Below are 24,817 nucleotides of genomic sequence, written 5' to 3'. Positions count from 1 at the left end.
AAAAAAAAAAAACACTAGAAGAAATGATGGAATTTTAACATGAAAGCTTTTGAAGGATTTGCTCAGATTGGTCTAAGAAGAAAATATCGATCAGTAAGCACTTAATAAACTCAAACAGAGTTTTTAAATTTTTGTTTTGGGGGATTACATAGTAGGTGATCATTCAATAAGGGCCAGGGATGGAGGCTTATAAAACATGCGCAGAAGACTTGCGTATGTCCAGCTGGTTTCAGAGGCTTGCATCACAGGGGCCACGGGGGCGGCAATTCCTTGTAAGACAGAATATAGCTCTGTGGTTACGACTTCACCTAGTTAATGTTGTTTATCTGCTCCTTCCTCCTTCTCCTCCACTTTCTTGCTTTTGTTTATTCTTCAAGTAAATTAATATTTATTGGATATCTTTGGGTTGGAACAGTGGGACGTCTTCAACTTGCATAAGTAGCTTTCTAGGAACATAAATTTCACTTGGTAAAAGGGCTGGATGCAGTGATTGCTGAAGCACTATCCAGTCTCCATGTCCACAATATATGCCAACATACGAAGCCTCAATGTATTTATTAATTGCTTTCTGTGTTTGTGGCTCTGTGTCAAGCGATTAGGTTGGAGGGGTTAAAAAGGAGAAGTACTTATTTGGGGTAACTTTATAATGCAAATGAAACAAAACGTGCCCGGTGTGGATAACATGGGTTTTCCAGGTGGGAGCTGTTTGGGGAGGGCCCCAGCAAGTGTTTCAAAGGTACTGACCAGGTTTTTAGGAAATGGAGAAATCTTACCTGTGACATCTTCCATCATTCTAGAACACCTTAATCTTGAGTCCTTTAATAAGGATTTTAATGACCCATTTTATAGGTCTCTTCCTTCCATATCCTTCTTTGGGGCATAAACAGAGTCTAGAAATCCATTATAATTGCAATTAGTGATTTCTTTTCCAATACGTTTATGTGCCCATCGGGAGTACTTGAAAGTATTCATATTATTGAATTATTTTCCTGGAATATTATTTCTTTACATTTTATTGACACATTTTGAAGTCTCAGAGTCTGTTGATACTTTATAACTCACACTGGTAGTATTCAGGTAAGATTATAAAGCTCGAAGGTGTGATTTGAGGAATCTCTGAAATCCGCATTGAAACCACAGACTAGCACTGATGAATGCACTTTAGAAAAAACACTCACTTCCTCTACCTACATCTTGGGATTCCAGCAAATTACCGCCTGTAATGAACTGCAGGTACTTTTTGATGAGCGCAGGGATGAGCATTTGGCTGTTTATCATCTTCCCTCTACCAATGTGACATCTCTGCTGATTACTTATATTATGGCTAATTTGCAGCTTATCATCAGTCCTGGTTTCTTAATAAATGTCTCATTAAGTGATGGGAGCTGTCACTTTGCCTCCGCGTTCTCACTTCCCAGTGTAACTTGCAAACATTTTGGAAACAAAAACAAAACTACCGGACGTCACATGTGCCATTTGCAATCACGCCCTAATGTTTCGGAGGGGGCATGTTAAGTAAATGCCCTTCACAACTCATTACTGCAAACTGGACAAGCCTAATTAGTCGCCATATTGTTGCTCTGTTTTCATGGTTCAGGCTTTGAGTACGTGACTGAACTGGGCAAGTTAAGAATGAGAGCGAACAAGTCTACAGCAAGAGAGACGGTCTTGTCTTGGAGGAATGGTCACATTGACCACGGTGAGGATGATGACTTCTATGCTGCATTAACACACGAAGGGAAGCAAAGGACAGACAGATGTCCACAAAACGTGTGACCACCGGGGTAACTCTCAAACAGAGCTGGGAAGTGTACAGACCTCCGAATCTTGACGAATAGTGAGCATAAAGAACCACGTCCTCTGTGCTGGTTGGTGAAGTTGGTAAGGCCTTTCCTCTTTGTCGTCAGCATGCACGGGCAGTGAGGAACCAAGATCAGTTTGTAAGAAAACAGGTGGGAGATCACTCGATCTCTTCCAAAGCCCGTTTGAGGAAAGCGTGCATTAGGTTGCAGAATGGGCTTTCTGCCAGCATGTGACTTCACACTAAAGTTGTTGCGACGGTGTCACCAATCTACATAATAACTTCTGAGATAGGCTTCCTGGAGATCATGTTAAACAAGTGATGAAAAGAATCTTAATGCATTTTACCTTTTCCCTCCACAACTACACAAGCTCAGTGGGTCAAGGCCGCACGTTGTCCTTAGGTAGGAAAGGGGAGGGGCTGTTGTCCCTATGTTATAGGAGAGACAGCCTTTGCCACAAGAAATCTGGTTGGAAAATAGTCATTTGGCTACACTGTTATTAGGTAGGAAATGTTCCTTGACACTCAGATGGTATTTGACAAGTGGTTCAATTGTTTTGGAGGTAGTTTATTTCACAGGGAACACAGTCTCGTCTAGATAAGTCTTTTTATTTGAGTGTAAAATACATATGGGAAAATGCACAGATCATATGTAGGTAGCTTGATAAATACTTATCAAATGAACACGCCCACAGAAACATACCCCAGAGAGAGGCAGGGAGCAAGCCAGCGTCTAGAAGAAACGTTGTGTCTCCATCCAGTTACCAGCTCTGCCAAGAATCGCTAGTCTCCTAATGTCTAACCTCAGACATTATCATGCTTGCTTCAACCTTTTCCTAGATGGAAAACGTACAGTATTCCTCTTTGAAGTGTCTGTTTTCAATATTGTTGTTAGATTCATATGAGATTTTGTCATTACGTAATTTTTTTGTTCTCGATACTAGTATGACATCCTGGAGTAAATACAGCCTGACTCATTTACCCATTCTGCTCCTGGGCACTTGGGTAGTTTCTAGTTTGGACCCATTAGGTGTGCCGATGTCACGAGCACTTGTATAAACGTCTTTGTCTGGGATTTCAGGCATGTAAGTGAAGTTCTGTTAGACACTGTCCAACAGATGCCAGACTGGCTCGTCCAAATGACAGTCCCTCCAGCTGTGCACCAGGGTCTCACCTGTCCCACACTCTCTCCTTAGCACTTCACTTTACATCAGCCTCTCCACCACGTGTGTATACAGAGATATCTTATCGTGGTTCTAATGCACACTTCTCTGGTGAGTGGTGTAACTGAGTATCTTTTCATATATTTATAGGCCATTTTAATATTCTTTTTATGAACTGTGTAGTCAAGTCATTATCCATTTTTTCCATTGGCTTGTCTTTATGTATTTGGCGTATAAGGCATTTGTTAAATTATATAACCTTTTTCATGATGACTCAAATATGCAGATACTTTGGCACTGACCTTGAGATTTCATTGATGATTTCCCACAGCCTGGTCATTTCAGGCACTTGAGTCTCTGTCTTCCTAAACAGAGAACATGAGACCAATTAATGGAGCTCAGAATTTTAAAGCGTAGACATTTTCATTGTCTTGGACAAAGTATTATACTAATGTTTCTCCTAAGCTATTAAGGATAGAATTCATATATACGGTATGTAAATATAAACCATTCTCTTTAACTCGTTTTGGGAAAGTATAAGATGTAAAGCTTTATATCAGTTTTTGACATTACTAGTCTATAGTTTCAAGAATCCAACCATATTATTTAAAATTCAGGTTTTCAATATGGTTCTCACATCTCATTGCTTTTTAAAAATATATAAAGACATCTTGCAAAACTCTTACTTAGCATTGCTTTGGAATTTACTAGTACCCTGTAATTTGATTAGACACATTGGAATTGGAAGTATTTTCTTTTAAAGTATTACCTTTCTTTAAAAATATGTATTTTTGATGCCAACCTTTGATGTTAAATGGTATGAAAGTAAATACACTTTTTAAAAAAGAATTTCCACTTTCAGTCTTGCCGGAGTGTAAATCTACTGTCACAAAAATAGCATGATTTCTGTGGTGGCTTACTGTATTGTATGTAAAACAAAAAACCAATGATTTCTAGAGGCATAAAAGGAGGGATTAGAGAGCTGGATTAGAGCATCTAACCATGCTAGGTCACTGGCTTCTTACCTTGTGATCTTCACCATAACCATCTCGGGTAGACTATTTTTATTTATTGTGGTATTAGGAGACTCATAACCAGCAATGTGAGAGAGCCGCTTCTCATTCGTCGTTCTCTGGTCTGGACCTCATCCTCCCCAAGGTCAAGGGTGGAAGGTCTAACTCCCATTGTGATTATATTTAGAGACAGTGCCTTTCAGAAGGTAATAAGAGTTAAATGAGGTCCGAAAGGTGGGGTCCTGACCTGGTAGGACTGGGTACCTTGCAGGAAAAAGAGGGGACACCTGAGCCCCCCTGTCCACCGTGTGGAGGCACAGAGAGAAGATGGCATTTATAAACCAGGAAGAGGGTCCTCCCTGGAACCTGGTCATGAAGGCACCCTGGTCTCAGACCTCCAGCATCCTGAACTATGAGAAATAAGTGTCTGGTTGTAAGTCCCCGCTCTACAGTATTTTGTCATGGCAGCAAAGCTATAAAACAGGTAAGAATCTTTTGTGTGCTGCCTAAAATCCCCTCGGAAATAGATTTACTCCCTGTTTGAAATTGCGCAGAATCTAGGGATCAATTTCAAAATGTCTTATGTGCATTAATTTTTTATTCTTTCTATCCATGAGCATTGAACAATTTCTCTGATGAGTACTTGTAAACAACTTTTGATAAAGATGAGCATATGTATCTGCCAGTCTCTTTCCCATATTTGTACTTTTACACTCCCCATATTTCTGTTGCTACAGTAAATGGTAAATGTTAAGGTGTTTTAATTTTTGTTTATTGATGCTACAGAGAAATTCTATTAAATTTGATACTGAACTTCTATATAAGAATGATACTATTATTTCTGGTAATGCATCTGTAAAGTCTTTGGGGGTTTTTGTAATGAAATTGTTAACTTCCTTGTCCAATCTTTGCGTATCTTGTGTCTCACTGTAACTGAACCAGATAACCCTTTAATAAATAAAGAGGAAAATGGGTGATGCTAAGTCCTCTCATCCTACCCTACCTACCTACCTACCTACCATGAGGTTCTGCTGTGCACAGAACTGTGTTACCGCCCTGAGAAGGGGAACCCAACCTTCGCTGATCTCTAATTCCGATAGGGTGTTTCCGGTCTTCTGTCACCAACTTGATCAAATGTCTTGGACAGCATTTTGGGACAAACTATAAGAATGATTAATCCCCTTAAATTCTCCTGGAGATGATCACATTTAATATACATTGAAGTAAGTTTCTATTATTCTATCATGTGAATATTTATCGGTTTCTGATAGGGAGCGTTTGCTTTAGGGAGGACAGTAAGTCACTTTCACAAAACAGTAGCAGCGTAAGGATGGAAGGGCTCTTCAGACAGATTAGCAGACACATTGCAAAGATTGTCCCCACAATTCTCCAAGTGCCTTAACCTTTGCTGGCTCAGTCTCTGACTTTACTCACGTAGGGTTTTTTGGTTTTTTTGTTTGTTTGTTTGTTTTGGTGGGTTTTTTTCTATTATAACTTACCATTTCACCTCTGCTGAAGTGTGTTACTTCAATACAATACAAGACAGTTTTAGTGTTTCAAAATCTACTACCTATAATTTTTAAGCCATAGACATTTTGGCATGCAGAACCGTCAGAAGTTTAGAAATGTGATAATACGTATTGACCACATTTCAGGTAAAGCATCATATGAGTAGCATCATATGACCAAACACGTACTGGGAATTAAATGCATGGATATTACAGAAGGTAAGATTAAAGGCAAAAAGATTATAAACTGTTTGAACTCCAACTCACAAAAAGTGAAAACTTCTAGCTTTCATAAATAATTTACACTTTGGAAATTCAGAAAAGTGATCATTAACATTAGTGAAATTTTAGAACTACAGATAAGAGAATAAAAGCTCCAGAAAGGCCTACTTCACCTTTTTTTAACCCCCCCAAAATTTTTTAAATGTTTTTATTTATTTCTGAGAGAGAGAGAGAGAGAGACAGCATGAGCAGGGGAGGGTCAGAGAGAGAGCGAAATACAGAATCTGAAGCAGGATCTAGGCTCTGAGCCAGCTGTCAGCACAGAGCCCGACGCGGGGCTCGAACCCACGAACTGTGAGATCATGACCTGAGCCAAAGTCGGACGCTCAACCGACTGAACCACCCAGGCGCCCCACTACTTCACTTTTTACATTTCAGCTAAGGGCTTTCCAGTGGAAAATAACAGCCAGTTTGTCTGTCCGTTACCCAGCCTGTCACTGAAGTCAGTTGAAGCAAATCTGAGATGTGGGATCTGTACCATGCGTTGGAAATGGTGTGTTCTAACCCGAGAAGTCCCGTGCACCTCCCCTTGGAAAATGTGAACACAGCACTAATTGCACTGGAGACGGAGTTTGCGAAGCTAATTGCCCCTGGTCACACAGCTCAGTAAAAGGCAGAACTGTAAAATGCCTAGTCTATTCGATGTGAGAGAACATACCTGCTTCCGACCCCCAGAAGATTAATATCAGCACAGGGCACGACTGGGAGTTGGCCCTTCCTGGCATGTTAAGGGGGCGGGGGAAGCCAAAGTACCTGCTGAGTAGAGAATAGATTCTGTATTGTTTCCAGCTATGGGCAGAAAAGAACTCAGAAGAACAGAGATCTAAATCCCTGAAGTTAGACCCTTCCTGTCTTCACCCTGCATGTTCGTGGCCATTTGATACCAACTGGCATTTCAGTTTGCACTTGGGTGCTCACCCACATTTTCTGTGCAATTATGAACTAGAATCAAAGCTCCGTGAGGGCTTATATGTACTTTACATTTTTTACATGAGTCCCAGGACACTCTAGCAGAGTTGGGTAAAAACCCAGATATTTCTGCACAGATGTGACCACCGGATTCTGATGACTAAATCCCACCGTTGGGACTTAGAGAAAGATCACTTCCGCTTTTACGCTGTCAGAATGCATGCGGTCTCCTCCCGTTTTAAATCATTTCTAAACCTGGAAATTTAAATCCTCCCACCCTTTTCTCTGCTCCTTCCTTCTTGCTAAGGAATAAAACACATCGACGCTGAAGACACGATTTTTCTCCTCGATGCTTCTCCTCTGTCCCATCGGAGAAGGACTTGGAAGGCACCAAGCAGAGCTGCTGTTCTGGGAAGCAGCCAACTCGCCCGGCACCGAGGGGTGGAGGGCGTCTGCGCCCAACAAAGCAGCAGCCCGAGCGAGGAAGGGGCTGAGCGCAGTGGGGGATCTGGCAAGAGTGCTGAGCACTGAAAACTAAATTACAGGTGAGCGTCTCCCAGCTTTCCCGGCATTCACCATGTGCAGATTCCGCGTCTGTGGGTTCGAGATCCAAGCTGTGTCTACACAGCAAATGCCAGAGCTGCAGTTAAGACCACTTGAAATTACATAGTGAACCCCAGTGCCTCAGGGGATCCAGCTGGAAGAGATACTGTTACGAGTGGAAATATGTCCCTAAAAACAAGATATGTTGGAGTCCTCACCCTCAGTACTTTGGAACTGGGATCTTTACAGAGATACGGAGTTAAGATGAGATCATGAGGGTGGATCCCAATCCACTGCGTCTGGCATCCCTACAAAGAATGAAATGTGGACACAGAGACAGAAACGAAGGGGGACAATGCTGTGTGAAGATGGGCTACACGACAGGAGCATCTATAAGCCCAGGAAGACTAATGACCGCAGCCACGAAAATAGCAGGACAGGGGTCTGGAACACTTTCAGTTGAAGAGACCAACCCCGACGACACCTTGATCTTGAATTTCTAGCTTCCAGAGCTGTGGGACCACACACTTGCATTGTTTCAATTCCCCCACCTTGTGTCACTCAGTGGCAGGACTAATTCACACACGTTTCCCGCTGATGGTCACGAGGGTGCTCTCCACCGTGGCGCCTCACTTCTCCCTTCACAGGGCAGTAGACCTCTCCCCTCCGGGCCCGCATTGTGGAGTCCTTGTCATCAGAACCCGGCTGTGGGACCAGGAGATGCTGGCGACTTCTGTGGGATTCGAAGGCGTCCCGAGAGTAACTTACACACAGAAGCACGAGGCCATGTTCTGTTGATGTGAGGGCTCCTGCCGTCACGAGAAAGAGCAGAGCGAGGGGAAGGTCAGTGGGAAGAGCGAACTCGCAACAACTCCCAGCCGGTCATGAGCCTCCCAGCCCTCTCCCACGGGCACGGGAGGAGGTGCTGACTTCACTCATCGTCAGGACACGTGGATCTAAACCACAACGAGGTGTCACCAAACCCCTGTCAGAAAGGCTAATGTAGAAAAGACAGGGAGTGAAAGTGTCGGTGAGGCTGTGGAGGAGGGGACTCAGGCACCGTGGGCAGGAAGATGAAGTGATGCAGCCGCTGCGGGAGACGGGATAGAGATTCCTCAAAAAACATGAAAATAGGGCTACCACGTGATCCATCAATCCTGCCTCTGGCTGTATACCTGAAAGAATCAAAATCAGGATCTCAGAGACATACCTGTTCACTGTAACATTGCTCACAACAGCTGAGACATGGAAATAGAAGTGTCCATCCATAGAGGAATGGATAAAGAAGAAGCAATATGCATATACTATGGAGTCTGAAAAAAAATAAGAAATCCTCCCATTTGCAACAATGTGGATGAACCTCAAGAAGAAGATGCGATGGGAACGTCAGAAAAATAAATACCATACGATTTCACTTATATGTGGGCTCTACAAAGCTGAATTCTGGGAAGCAGAGTATAACGGTGGTTGCCAGGGAGTAGGGGGTGGGGAATGGGCAGATGTTGGTCAAAGGGTTCACACTTCCAGTTATAAGGCTAATACGTTCTGGGGACGTCATGTACAGCATGGTGACAACTGTTAATGCTGCTGTGTGGTATACTTGACATGTTCTAAGACAGCAGGCCTTAGGTATTCTGGGCACACCGCCAAAAATGGTAAGCATGTGGGGCTAAGGGGGTGTTAATTAGCTTGGTTGTGGTGATCATTTCACAGCATATATGCATATCAAACAGCGCATTGCATGCCTTAAATAAAGACAAATTCTATTTGGTGATTATACCACGTAAAACTGAGAAAAACGAAATGAACAATTTGCCAATGGCCACACTGCAGGAAGGCTTCGTGAAATGTGTCACAGTCCTGTCCATACCCGCATGTTGCCTACTGTCAGTTTACTCCAGGCTTAAGCTGCTTTGTCTACTCCTATACATGCCTGTCCCATCCCTGCAGGTCCAGCCTGTGGAGACGGACCAGCCCGGTCCTGCCTGGAACCTGCCATTTACGTTCAGACTCTCCTAGAATGACATGAGCATTTGCTGTGAAGTTCTGAAATCACAAAACTTCCTCTGCGGACAAAAATAAGTTCCTGGACGTTGATTCCTATCACCACAAAGATTCAGACAAATAGGTGAGTTGTTTTCTCCACTAGACAGCAACAGTAGGACCTACACCTTTCCATCTTACCCTCTGCGGTGACTTCGGACCTACTAGCTGAACAGAGACAGGGAGCCTCCTGCAATTCCTTGATAGCAAGCTCGCCGAGGAGCGCACGGATGGCTGAGGTCAGGATGCTGGAAGTCGCTCGCTCAAGGGGGTCGCAGACACTTCAGAAGATACAGCCACGAGGAGAGTCCGTGCGCAGCATATGCCTGCCGTGAACAGCAGATTCGCAGAGCACCTGCTCACGCATCCGACCTCACAGTCTTCTGAAGTAAACGTGAACTTATAACAACGCCCTACGATCTTGAAAACTCCAGAATCTTTATCTAGAATGTACGAGTTCTGTGGGATAACAAACTATGAAAAGAAGATAATGACTTGCAGCATCCAGTTGTTCTGCACTGAGGGAAAAACTGCAGATTTCCCATTGTCTTGAGATGTTTTACAAGTATATTTTTATGGATTAAACTTTTGTCATCCAGTATTGTCAAGATTCTGCCACATCTCAGTGTTGTTGATTTGAAACACAAGTGGATTTTGATATCATTTATTCCGGGCTACACACTGTGTAATTATTCAAATGCTTCATTTTCATTTGGACTTTCCTATTTGTTTTAAATGTTATTACTTGCTCCAGTGCTTTTTCATTTTAGTGAACACACTGATAAATATTTCTATCAATTGCAGATGTGGTTTTTGCATAAGTAACTAGAATGCCGGTGCCGCGGCTTAATACAATAATACACCACAGGTCCCTTAGCAGCAATTAGAAAGTGTGCCCTTTTCTGTAATCATAAAGGCCTCATGGAACGGTGTAAAGTGTGCTTATAATTAGTAATTTTAATGCTTCATATCTTTCTAAAAAGCCTTCGGCACAAAGCCACGGCTGATGCTAGGTAAAATGGTGAAGTACGCCAAGTCCACGTTTCGTGTTTGCACACTTGCACCTCTGCTTACCGCGGATTTTCCAAGCCTGGTTGGGATCCCGGATCTCCCTGATCGGGCCGATCTTGGAGATACGTCTCATTCTTCGTACGATCCGTCTTTGCCACCCCCGTTTGAACCAGAACACGCAACGTGTTCCTTTCTATCGATGTGTCGATGGTTGCCTGCTTGATTTGCTTCTGTTGTGGGTTGGCAAAATACTCTTAAAAATTTTTTTTAATTTTATTACTTTTGAAAGAGAAAGCATGCAAGTGAGGGAGGGGCAGACAGAGAGAGAGAATCCCAAGCAGGCACCAAGCTATGAGCGCGGAGCTCGGCATGGGGCTCGATCTCACAAACTCCTGAGATCACGATCTGAGCCGAAATCAAGAGTCGGATGCTTAATCGACAGACCCCCAGGTGCCCCGGATGACCAAATACCCTTAAGAGTATGTAGAGAATGTAGTTCACATTCCACACAAGCTCGGTTGAAAGGTCAGCGGCCATGTTATAGTAAATCAGTATGAGTTCCCGGCATCGAAATTGCTTGGGTAACTGCCCCATTAGCCTTGTAACGTTACTACGAATATAGTGTGTTCACCAACACACTGGTTCTTCATTGCGTTTTCACTAGTGGCAACAAAAAAAGTGTTCTTTTTCATGTTAAATAAAACCAAATTTATCCACGAAAACCAGGGAGAATAACCTTCTAGATTCCTTGAACAGGATCAGGGCGACGCAAGGGAAGATTCTGCAAGTTGCCAGGCACGAGAGGCCACTCACTAGAGCTGGTGGGCAAGCATGTTGAACACAAAACTTGCGAGGAGGCCAACGTGTTCTTGGAGCTCCTCACCCCCCTTCACCCCCTCCCCGTGCTGCTTGTTGAGCTCAATCTGTGATCACTCCCCCCCCCACTCCAAATAATAACCAAGAAAAGGAAGAACATCGGCTTATGCTGGGGATTTACAGAGCAAAACCTGAACATTCAAATACACATATTTATGCAAATACACTTTGCTACCATTGCAAATTATGAAGTAGCAAGCTGGCATCAGTTATATTTTATTGTCAACGTTTCAATAATTACCACATTTAGATAATGACCGAGGGCTAAAGTTCTTACCGGGGAAAGGTCACGAGAATTGACAACTATTAAATATGCTTAAGCTTTAAATCTGGTAAGAATAAAATGTGAATTGAAGTGCAGAAAAATCTACCTAAGTTTAGTGCTTGCTCTGTGCCCTGCGGTAGGTGATGTCCACACGTTACCGCGCGCAAGTCTCAACAAAAAGCATGACATTAGCTTTTTCGTTTCAGCTGAGGAAACTGAAGCATGGAAATGTCAATGACCTTGCCCAAGGTCACATAGTTAGTGCAAAGCAGTTTAGGATTTGAACCTGGAAACTGTGGCTCTGGAGTCTGTGCTCTGTGTATTACAGATACAGCCCCAGAGCTAAAATAATTGGATACTTTAACCCTAAGGGATACTGGAAAAAATAATATATATTCATGCCTCTTAAAGAAAAAAATGATATTTTTACCATTTAACATAAATCCAGGAAAGTACATAAATCAAGGTACACAGCTAGATGAGCTATTATACCGTGCAAACACCATGCAGGTCAATAAATTGTGTATCAGACACCCCAATTTTCTCTCCCAATCATCGCACCAACCTATCTCCAAAATTCACTAATTTGACCTGTTTTAAAATCACACCACGTATATTTTTTGCTGGTTGTTTCTTTCACTCAGCATGAATGTGTCCATATTTCTTTCACATTTATATATATTGTATGCTCCTTTTCAATTCAACAAAACATTCCGTTTTTTCCCCTATGTTTATTCTACACGGGAAGGATTTTAGGTTGATAAGCGATGTTGCTAATAAAGATCACATTGTTATGAACACATGCATGCATTTTAGTGCGTGTGTGTATACACATGCCTTCTGTAGGATTTACCTAGATGCAGTAATAGAGTGCATATGGCCGTCTTCCGCTTTCCAGAGCGATGCTATGTGTGCATTCCCAGCAGCGGGGAACTAGAATTCCAGTGGTTTCTCCCAGCCAGGGACTTGCAATTTTTTTTCCCTCAATGACATCTGCCGGATCCCACTCTGGCCGGGTCCAGGGGTCCCTGAAGGATGGATGGCGTCGGCGAGGGAGGGATGAGAGAGTCACCAGCCAGGCCTGTCTGCTCTGACTGGGGCTCAACTTTCTTTCATAATTAAGTGTTTGGGGGACGGCACGGAAGTGGCATTTGCCTTAGACAATGATTTCTGATGACAGATTCCTTTGATCTGTAAGAATTTCCCAGAACATAGATTTGTAGAAGACTCCTGCATAACCTTTCTCAACAGTGACTGAGGTAGGTGATTTAGATGCTTATCCTATGGGGAAGGAAGGTATCTTTAGCATAAAGACAATGTTTTTAGCATAAAAAGGGTGAAGTTCGTTCTTTGTGGGCAGGGGTCAATAGCTTGCTTGCTTAAGGGGAAGTATTAAGAAAAACAGGTCTTTCAGGAAACACAATGTTTGCTCCCATAATCACAAAAGAAGTTCCTCAATAGGTTCCTTCACAGGATGCAATCAGCATATTCAAGGCCAGAATAAGTCAATCCGAATACAGATCAACAAAGATGCCTTGGGGGTCGGAAGGGAAACAATTGGAAACAATTGGGTGGGGTGGATATCGGTCACTGTTTGATCCGTAAGAGTCTGTGCAACTCACCTTAACCTCACAGGGAGTTCTTTCTCATCCTATGAGCTCAGAAACGACTCCCAACAGACATCCTTTGAGGCAGAGACATTCTTAGCTTAAATGTAATCGATAGTTTTCATCTTTTCCCTTCAGGCTAAATGTTTGGCATTGTAGTCAATAAATCTCTCTTTACAGCTAGGTCTCAAATACAGTCTCTGTTCTATTTGCCTGCGGGCCACCTCTAGCCACGCCCATTAGGAAGTACTGTCTCAGGCCACATTCTCACTACCAAAGTGTAGGTGAGCAGTTGCACAGGGATTTGATGGACCGCCGAGCCGTCTTTATTCACTATCGTCATTTACAAAAAAAGCTTAGTGTTTGCCTTTCACATTTTTCTTCACACGGAGTTATTTGGGCAATATGCTATAGGGTGGTGGTGAAAGATTTTTTTTTCCTTCTTTTTCTATAGGAGTATGGATCCAATTAGCCAAGCACAAATTACTGAAAAGAACCCAGTCTTTTGCTATTGTACTGGGTCCAGGCATTGTCTTAAATCAAATGTTAGGGGTTTATTTCTTTGTTTAGTTAGCTATTTAGTTACTTTTGGTATTACACATTCTATTCCATTGGTTCAGCTGGTTAATCTCACGCCAACATCACAGTGGCTTAACGAATGTGCCTTTAAAATGTCTTGATACCTGCTAATTTAAATTCCCCAACATATTTTTCTTAAAAGTTTTCTTTGATATATTGACCTTTTACATTTCTACATGTCTGTTAAGTAAATCTATCAATGACCATACTGGAAAAAAAGGTCTTAGATGTTGGTTGAGATTTCATTAAATATATGCATAATTTTGTTAGATGCCACTTTAAAATTTCAAGCCTTTCAAAACATGTGGGTGGGATATTATTCTTCTATTTAAAGTATGTCTTCATCTGTCATAATAATTTTACTTTCTGTAGATCGATGCAAGCCTTTTATTAGTTTTACTCATAAGCCCTCATAGCTCTGGATGTCCTTGAAAATGGTAGATTTTACACTTTTACCTTCCAAAACTTGTTTCTTGATGGTTTCATGCTGGCATTTATAAAATAAATTTCCTTATATATATGTATATATACACACAGTTTATATTCAGTCTTACTGCTAAACTTGGGTAACTCTAATTGCTTATTTTGAGACACACTTGGATTTTCTCCAAAAGCAAACATGACATCTATGATTAATGTTGGTTTTCTTTAATCCTGTCTAATCTATATTTGTTTGCTATCTTCTCGTGCCTTGTTACACAGACTGGGACCTCTAGAACAACGATTTTTTGAATTGGTGAATCGATTCAATCTATCTTGGTCCTGTTTCTAATCTTAGAGGGAATTTGTTCGTTTTCACTGTTAACTATTATGATAGCAGTACTCTCTTTGTTTAAAGATAATCTTCCACAGAAAGCTTTCCTTTCATTACCTGATTTGTTAATAGATTGTTTGCATGAATTAGTATTTCATTTCCTCAAATGTCTTTAGTTTTTTTTTTTTTGCCTTATTTGGATGAAACTTTGAGTTTGTTTCTTCCAAAAATGGAGAAACTGCATTGGGTTTAATTAATTGTGCTCGTTACAGCTTCTTGAGGTCAGTGGTCACATACCTCTTTACAAGCTGGTGTTTTTAATAAATGTACTTAAAGGTTTAATTTTCCCTAAAGCTCATGTTTAGCCACATCGATACCATATATTATTTTTTTAGCTTTCATTTAGCTCAAAATAGACTTTGATGGGATTTATACACACACTGGTATACAGGGGCTTATACTCTGACCCCTAAGTTATGCGGAAAATGTATTGCTTAATCTTCAAATACGTGTGAAATTTAAAATGTGTTTATCATCACTGTCTAGTGTAATTCCACTGCATCTAGAAACTGTTACCTGTACAAATTGAGTCGGTTGATATTGGTGGAGATGTGATATGTGCCCCTGCCTATGGTCAGTTTTGGTAAATATTTCTGGTGCCTTCGAGAAAAATATGTATTCAAGAGTCGTCAGGTGAGTGTTTGCTGTGTTCGTGAGATAGCGTCAGTTCATCGTGTTGTCCACACACGTTACACCCATTCTGAGTTTTGTCGCCTTGTGCTGTTAGCTCTTTATGTGCCACTAGGCTTGGAGATTGGTCCATTGCGGACGAATTTTAGTTGTGATGGTAAAACCATTCTTAAAGACGCAAAACTTTTACTTGGGAAATGAAAATTTTACCTTAGAGCGTTTGTCCCTTTATCTCTCATACTGTGTCTTTCCTTAAGGAAGTCGACTTTGTCTGATGTTAGTAGAGTCAGCTGCTTTTATTTGTTTGCAGAGCAATGTCCCGGCATAATCTTTTTCCACTGTAATCATTTTCGACTTTCGTTTCTAGAGACAATGTTGTATCTCTCAAAAGCGGTTGTGTTTTGTTTTACACCCACTTTCCAGTCTCTGTATCCAGTCTAATAGTGATTCCAGTGAACTCGCTCCTGTTGGACTATTTAATTTCACTTTGTCTTTTTTAACTGAATTATCCTAACATTTTCTGATTTTATTTTCTACTCCCCTACTTTGTGAATTATCTGGTCTTCTAGAAACTTACCTAACTAAAGACTAGTGCCAAGGGTAGCAAAAATAACCTGTGATGTTTCGTATATATTTAGATTTTCTATCTAGTTGCAGTCCCACGGGGCATTATTTTACTATTTTGTACAGTAAGTATTTGTTTAGATTTTCCTATTTACTTAGTCTTTCTATTGATAATTGTCACCTTCCCTTCATCCTGGGTCATTTTCGGCCCACTGGCAGATTATCCTCCAATGTCCTTTTAATGTGTTTCTGTTCATAAACAATTGTCTTAGTTTTTGCTTGTCCCCAAACACCTTGATTTTGCTTCAATTTTTAAAGATTGTTTATTCTTATGACAGACTCATATGTTGGCCTAATTTTTGTCAACATGTTGAAAATGTCATCTCATTGTCTCCTGGCTTTTATTGTTGCTGTTGAGGTGTCAGATGCCCCTTGCAATACTGCTCTTTTGAAGTTAATGACTTTGTTTCGGTATGAATATGTGTGAGGCCTTTTCTGTGTTTGCTTTACAGAAGTTTTAGCAGGATAACCCTTGGCCGTCTCCCTCTCATTCCCTTGTTTGGAGTTAGTCAAAGTTTTCGAATCTGCGGCTTGGAGTCTTGAATCAGTTTTATAGACTGGCCTTTACAAACAAGCTAGATTAAATGTCATATTTCATTTTCTTATCAGAAAGCTTCTCTCTCGGTGCTTCAGGTTTAAAATGTTTGTCAGATCTATTTCTAGCTGCCTTTAATAGGCTGTTAAAATTCACCCATCACTGTAATTACTATTATTCTATTTTTGTTTTCTTCTTTAACATTTATTTATTTTTGAGAGACAGAGAGTGAGCAGAGGAGGGCAGAGAGAGAGGGAGACACAGAAACTGACACAGGCTCCAGGCTCTGAGCTGTCAGCACAGAGCCCGATGCGGGGCTTGAACTCATGAACCGTGAGATCATGACCTGAGCCAAAGTCAGATGTTTAACTGACTAAGCCACCCAGGTGCCCCTCTGTTATTCTGTTTTTAAGTTCTGGGTTTTTTAGTGTGACTCTTATGTCACTTTCAACTCTCTTCAGAAATTATCCATAAAAATTTTTAAATTAATTTATTTTTAATTGTGGTATAATATACATACCATGAAAGTTATGATTTCAATGCCTTTGAAGTGGCCGATTTAGTGGCATGAAGCTCATTCACGTTGCTTCTCCATCACACCACCATCTTCCTCCACAGTGCATCATCCCCCCAAAATGGATCCCCAAATCCATTAAAAAGTAACTCCCCTCACCCACCCTGGGAACCCACCATCTACTTTCTATGTCTATGAATCTGGCTGCTCTAAATACCGCATAGACGTGGACGCGCACAGTACTTGTTCTTCTGTGACTGGCTTACTTCACTTAGGAAATTCTTTAAGATTCGTCTGTGCTGTAGCTTATATCAAAACTTCCCTCGTTTTCAGGATGAAATCATATTCCACTGTATGTATAGACCACATCTTGTTCATCCATTGGTGGCCACTAGGGTTTTTGACGTTCTGGCTTTTGAGGATGATGCTGCTAAGAATGTGGGTGTGTGACTATCTCTTCTGGCCCTGCTTTCACGTGGAATTGCTGGATCATATGGTCATCTTATTTTTAATATTTTGAAGAACTGCATACTAGTTCCCATAGTGGCTGCACTAACTTCACATTCCTACCAACAGTTCTGGGGGCTAGTTTCTCCACATCCTCATCAGCGCTTATTTGCTTTTGTCTTTGTTTTTTGCGTTTGTTTGCTCGTTTGAAAGCAGCCATGGTAATGGTCGTGTGTGCGGTGATCTCTCACGGTGGGTTTCATTTCCATTTCTCTAATGATTAGTGTTATTGAACATCTTTTCATGTGCTTATTGACCACTTATGTATTTTCCTCAGAGAAATGTCTAGGGCTGTCTTTTGTGGGTTTTTAAACTGGGTCACTTGTTCTTTTGTCTTGAGTTTTATTTTTGAGCATATTAATCTTAGTCATCTTAAAATCTACGTCTGATAATCCTATTATGTTGATCTCCTGTAGGTCCTCCTCTATACGTTATTGACTAAATGTTTGCGTCTGGCCAGATTTTATGTTTTGTGAAGTTCTGGTCTGAGGGTGATTGTATTTGGACAGAGGGCTATTATTAATCTAGGCTAAATAAGGTCATAAAGGTGGGGCCCTGACCCAATAGGGTTCGTGTCCCTTTAAGACACCAAAGAGCGCTCCCACTCTCTCTCTGTCTCTCTTTGTCTCTCTCTGTCTTCCTTCTCCTCTCTTCCTCTCCCCACAGTGTGAGGGCACAGCTAGAAGGTGGCCTTCTGCAAGCCAGAAAGATGGTTCTCACCAGAAACTGAATCATCTAGAACCTTAATCTTGGACACCCATCCCAGAACTGGGACAAACATATTTCTGTTGTTGAAGCCCGCAGTCTGTGTGAATTTTGTGATGGCAGCGAGAGCTGACTGAGACCAACTGTCCCTAGTTTACCCTCATTCTTCCCCAAGTCTTACATGGAACAGTACTGCGTACCTGCTCCTCTGTGATTGCATATCGGGTCTTGCTTATGAGTAAATATAGCTGTAAATTGAGATGGTCGATGGGATGTCTTCCCTCAGAGGTGATGTGTTTACCTTTCTTTCCTAAAGGTGATCATGCTGTGGGCTCTAAATGCCCCATAGGATCTTGTTCCAAACAGATGTGAAGATGGTCCGACGCCATATTTCAGTGTCCGTGGGATTATCCTGTTCTGTTCCACTCTACTCACATGGCGTGCCCTGCCGGACATTTAACTCAACTCCTGGTATATTTACTAGGAGCTGAAAGCTGTGCCTGGTGATATTAATAAGTCTGATTTCCTTTCTGAAATTTGACCTTTGGCCCTTGTCAGGAGCCGTTTCTGAACTCACTAGTTGAGAAAACTCCTTGTAAGGATAAGGCAAGTTTGCAAGGCTCTTGCCTTCAGGTGACGACCGACACCCACCCCCCCTCAATTGTCTCTGCTTGAGTACAGGCCCCAAGGCACCTTGTTGATTTGTTGGAGTGACTTATTCTGGCCTTGATATGCTGATTGCACCTTGTGAAGGACCCTATTGTAGGCATTTCTCTTCTGATTATGGGAGCAAACATTGTGTTTCCTGAAAGACCTGTTTTTCTTAATACTTCCCCTTAAGCAAACAGGCTATTGACCCCTGCTCACAAAGAACTAACTTTGCCTTTGCTATGCTAAAAACACTGTCTTGTATTTGAATGCTAAAGATACCTTCCTTCCCCATAGAATAACCATCTGAATCACCTACCTCAGTCACTATTGATAAAGGTTACGCAGGAGTCTTCTACAAATCTATATTCCGGGAACTTCTTATATATCAAAAAGTTTGTCATCAGAAATCATTGTCTAAGGCAAATGCCACTTCTCTGCCATCCTCCAAACACTTAATTATGAAAGAAAGTTGAGCCCCAGTCAGAGCATAGATGCCTGCCTGGTGGCCAGGAAGATTCTCGGGCCTCTCTCATCCCTCCCTCGCCCACACCGTCCATCCTTCAGGGACCCCTAGATCTGCTGCAGCTGGACCCCAGCAGGCCCTTCCAGCCCCTCCACCCCTGTTGCTCTCTGTTCCATGTCTGTGCCAGCTAATTCCCTGGGGCCCCATCTTCTGACACTGGCCAAACGTTCAAACCACACGTGACCCGGACCGTGAGCATGGGGCCTTCACTCCATCCCTGTCGTGACCCACGCTGCACTCTAACCAGCCCTCTTTCAAGCTGTGTTCACCCCTGCTGGGGGATCCTTCCCCCACAACCTCATTATGAGAGTAATAAACCTTCTTGGAGTGTGGGAGGCCCTTAGGTCTCAACATACAAGCAAGCTTTTGGTAGAAATTCCATCCTGCAGAATGATGGTGATGATGATGATGATGATTTTAATTTTTATATATTTCTTTCAGGAGAGAGAGAGAGACTGCAAGCAGGGAGGGATGGAGAGAGAAGGAGAGAGAGAATCCCAAGCAGGATCCACACTCAACTCCATCCCACAACCACAAGATGATGACCTGAGCCGGTATCAAGAGTCAGATGCTCAACTGACCGAGTCACCCACGTGCCCCAGATTATCATTTTCTTGACCTTCTTAAATTCAGGGATAATATTCAATGCAGTCCAATAGGGTCACAATCAAAAAGACTAATAAAGTTTGTGAGTATGATCCATGTCCGAATCCAAGTAAGTACGGCAGATTGCATTGTTCACAATTATTTACTTCATTTCCTTGTGAGGCTATTAGACATCTCTGCCCTGTTGCGTTTTGAAGCACACGGCTTGTGCTCTGGGTAATGAAATGTTGACAGAAGTAATGTGTGTCATTTTCAAGGAAAAGCTTTATGAGCCAATTTGAGATTCACCATGTTTCTCTTTTCTCCTCGCTGTGAGACTGGCAGTGTTACTTATGGGGACCGTTGCCTTGGAGAGGGTCACAAAATGAGGTCGTTAAGAGCAGAGTCATAACTGACTCACATGAACATTAGTGGGAGGAATCAAACACTTGGTTTTGTGAGCCACCGAGATTTTGAAGTCACTTCTTACACCGTGCCTTTTCCTGAGTAATATAATAATGGCGGTAATACTTGAAAATACAAAACTGTTTCAGGACATGTTTAAACATCATAAAATGCTGGCTTGCTGAGTGGCCCCTTTCCCAGCAAGGTGAAGCTACCTTGGGACCTCACCGATGCTGAGCTTGGATGTGAGGCTACAGCACATCCCTTCAGTCACTTGTGCAGGCCAGAGCGTGATCTCTGGTGACCAGCCGTGAAGAGAACACATCCTCTGAGCTACAACCTGATCTGCCTGGGACCTTCCCAGAAAAGAAGGGACTGGAATCAAATGCACAGCTTGGAGCCAAGGCCAGCAGACAGTGGCCCGCAGCCTCCAGCTGAGCCCAGCGTACAGCAGCCAAAAACGTCCGTTGACTCACAGCTCTGTAAACACAAAAAATAGGTCCTTGTGATTGGAAGCCACGTAGCGGAGGCCGTTTTTCCCTGCCCAGCGTCAACAGTTGACCATGGGGTTTCCTCCCAGGGGGGACGTGGCCTCTGGGCCCACACACAGGACCAATCCACTCTGCCTCCCTCGGGCGCCAAAAAGAGATGGATTTTTATATAATTTACATACATGCACACATGCACACATAGGAACAGATCAGTCTGTCAGTGATACTAAAACATCAGATCCAATGAAATCACAACAGGTGGAAATATTAACTACAGAAGAAGCGGCCAACACCCCTTTGGGCAGCGATGCTGATGAATGCACAGAGACTCAGTAGGGACATTGGCGATCAACAGACGATCAGCAGAGCATAGTGGCGTAGACCCTGGAAAGACGGAGTTTGCAAGGGGTGGGCACAGCAATGCTCGTTCAGGTACAAAGGTCTGTTATGTGAGAACTGAAGGCTGTGTATCATAGAACAATGAGGATAATGATCATGATGCTTTCGGAGAAGGCGCACTGCAATGGGTGGAAACAGAAGCCCGGTTTCCATGAGTTTTGCAGAAAACTAAGAAGGTAGAGGCCACGGAGAAGGCTGGCTGTTCCAAGAACCATCTCTGTGGCTCCAAACCATGTGCCGATGGAGCTGAGTCTCCACCGCCATGAAGCACACTGTCAGATGCAGCTTTATCCACAGAACTTCCGAGTGAACTGCATGGATAGATACCACATTTTCCAGTAGCCGCACCCAAAAGTAAAAAGCCACAGGTGGAATTTTAACAATATATTTCATTTAACCAACTATTTCAAAAATGTTGTCGTTATAGTGTGTAATCAGTGTAAAGTGGCATACAGGGTTTTGCACCTTAAAACCCCAGTGTGGATTTCCACCTCCACGTGCCTCGGTGCAGACCCGCCCTCTTCCAACTGCTCACGGTCACACGTGGCCGCGTGCACACAGCTGCTGGCAGACAGATACAACGGGCTCCCGGTGCAGGTAAATGAGGACTCGATGAGAAACAAAGTCAGACTCTTCATAAATTCTGCTATAATGGAGAGAAAAATCTTTATCAATTTGCTTATGGGCTGAATGGCAGAATTAATCTAGAAAGCCTCTCAGGAGTGAGTTGACTGTTTGGATGGTAGATAATGGCTAATTGACTGTCGTGTTTCAGGAAGGAGATACTGTAATTTATTACCTCTGGAAGAATGATGTCTGAGTTATCCAAGAAAACATAATATCAGGGGCAGATTGTGCATTTTATGTCAGAATAGATGGAAATTGTCATTGATAGACACAAAGCCTTTAAAGGCACCGCATAAATGCCGTGTTTTCCAGATTTAATAAATGAGTGTCAGATCCCTGTTCCCTGAATTATTCAGTGTGGCTCATGGAACCTTCTTCCACTCAAAATTCTTGTGATTATATTCTTAAAAAGAATTTTAAATGCCCTGTAGATAAGGCTTTGAAACATAGCTAAGTATTTCCAAAGTAAATCTATAGATGTGCATTACAGTGACTGATGACTCTCAAATTTAGGTGGCAGTGGCTTTAATGTTGCCCCAAATCCACAAAATACTTTATAAGCAACAAAATAAAGCATCCTAGATAAGAAACATAAGATGGGGTGGATCTCGGAAACAACACTGGGGTGCCCATGGCACACACACCGTGACGAAGCCCTCAGAACCAAATGAGCTAGTTGAGGGTGGTCGATGTGGGTAACGTTCTCTTCTCTGTTTGGAAATATCCTTCACGTTACTCTATGTGGCATGGAGGCTCTGTGCACGCTCTTGGGAAACCCTTCTGTCTAAATTTTCTTCTAGAGTTCCCAGGAATGAGCTTTGGAAAGCTGAAATCATATTCATCTAGGATTGGCAGATCTGTCAAATAAAAATGGAAGGGCATGGGATATACTTATACTTTAACGCTGGGAGCTACACCGGCCTCGCTGGATGACAGTCACAGCGAGGAAATGGCAGCATTTGCACAGCTCCTGCCATGAGAAACGAAAACTGGTATCTCCTTCTGCTACTACTGGCTCATGTTGGAAATGAGGCTGCGGGTCTTGACCAGGCCTCACAATATTCCAGATCAGACCCATATTCCCCACACAGATTCCTCATAAGGAAGAGCCTATCCCTGCCTCTTCAAAAGAGATTTTAGATGAAAGCACTGTGGATGATGGTCAAAAGGCTCTTCTTATGGGCCTTGCAGATCCAAGACTTAGATAATAAAGGGGGTTAAGAACACAGGAGTTACAATTGAGCCTGGGCCCCGAGACAAAGAGCCTCATTTAGAGTTAAGGACAGATAAGGGCAACTTAAGTTAACACTTAGACCTTTTCTAACTGGTGATGGATGGCAGTCCCTTCCCCAAGGCCTACTTTCCGCAAACACCCTCCCTTACACTGGCGGCTGGGATGAGGATGGATACGAGCAGCTAAGACATAAACCCAAATACAAAGGCCGACACGTTTAGGGCCTCCATGGTGTTTACACATTCAGCATCAAGTCAAAAAGGTTTTCACAAAGAACTTATGAACGAGCTCAAAAACATTCGTCCTCTGTGAGTCTGACAAAATGACTCCTAGCATATCAATACACAACTTCACCTGTGTCCAAATCCCACCGTTATTAACTTAGAACAAATACGTATCTCATCCTGTTTTTCCCTAAGAACATCCTGCTATTTCCTTAGTTGTAAGATTTACCCAACCTCACAATGATTGGGGTAATTCTGCAAGAATACTTCCACAAAACCTGTTTTCATACACTTTCCAAAGCATCTTATCACAAAGAGTTATCCATTGTAAACATTCCTTTTTCTGATGCCATGTTATCGTTTGACCTATAAATAAAGACACCAAAACCGCCAGGACGGAGATGCCTGCCTGGTGATCGGAAAGAATCTCGGGGCTCTCTCACTCTCTCTCGCCGACACCGTCCATCCTTCAGGGACCCCTGGAGCTGCTGGAATGGGTTTTTCCAGCACTTTAAAAATCTATTCATTGTTTATCTGAAACGCGAAAGTAACCAGACATCTCATAGTTGATCTGGCAAAGTGTTTTTGCCCATCAGTTTCCCAACATTAAAGACATTCTTCTGGGAGGTCGTGAAGTTTCACGCTACTGCAGCTGATCCAAATTTTCTCCTTTTGCAGCTGCAAGCCAGGCCACATGTGCAAACTCAGGCCCTTCCCAGCTTCTGGGTCAATGCCATGGGTGCAGTAAACGTGCCACGCCAGCCCCGCCATCCACCGGCACCTGGAAGGCGGTTATCTTGCAGAAAGGACGAGTCAGACCCCAGATACTATTTCCGGATGGCTCACCCTGATGCCACATAATCTCGGAGCGCAAGCACTCTACTCTTTGCAGTCTCGGACGGACCTGCTCTGTGAATGAGAGCTTCACCTCTGCAGCTCCGCCCTGTACGGTCCCTCCTACGACCCAGCCCTCCTCCCAGTCCTGTGTCTGCGGCTTGGAACCCACGTGCTTGCCTCGCTCTTACTACGCCCACTCTCCAGTAGCCAGAACGTCTACTTTTCTCCTGCACGACCGCCATGAACACATTTATAACGAGACCACGGGGCATTTTTAGAAGACTTCACTCTGTGTGAAAACTCACAACCTCAGGTGGAACGTAATGTGTTACCTGGTCTTAATCACGATACTTCAGAGCAGAGACTTTGAAGGGTCTCCATGCTACTTACGGTTCCTTTTCAGCCCCTGGGGGATGCGCCCAGCAGTGGGGGACCACTTTTCCATGGAAAAGTGTCTGGTGATGTTTCCTCATTTCCTTTACGTATTTTAATGCAATCAGTACAGTTCACATCTGCAGAGCAATCAAATTACGAAGTCAACATAATCCTATGAAATGCTGAAGAGCCAAATAATCAAATTCAGGTTATTATTAATTGCTATATTTTCTGCACCTGGATTCAGAGAAGAGGAGACAGGAAGAAGGAGAACTAGAAAGGTGGTAAGAGAAAATAGATATCCACTAATCACTAAATAGTTATGATCACATTCTCTGAGGTTGTTCAAACATTTTTCTTTCCATGCTTACACTGAATTCTTTAATCTAAAAAAATGAGTGTTTCTTTGTTGTTTTGTACTAAGTCCATAATTATGGGTATAGTTTCACATAAGCACATTGTATATAAAATCAGTTCAGAATAAAGGAGCAGGTAACTGGGAAGAAGGAAACAATTTTTTTAGTAAAATATTAGGAT

The sequence above is a fragment of the Crocuta crocuta genome, unplaced genomic scaffold (genome assembly GCF_008692635.1).
Source record: "Crocuta crocuta isolate KB4526 unplaced genomic scaffold, BGI_CrCroc_1.0 scaffold32, whole genome shotgun sequence".
NCBI lineage: Eukaryota > Metazoa > Chordata > Mammalia > Carnivora > Hyaenidae > Crocuta > Crocuta crocuta.
Note: the sequence above shows the minus strand (reverse complement) of the source record.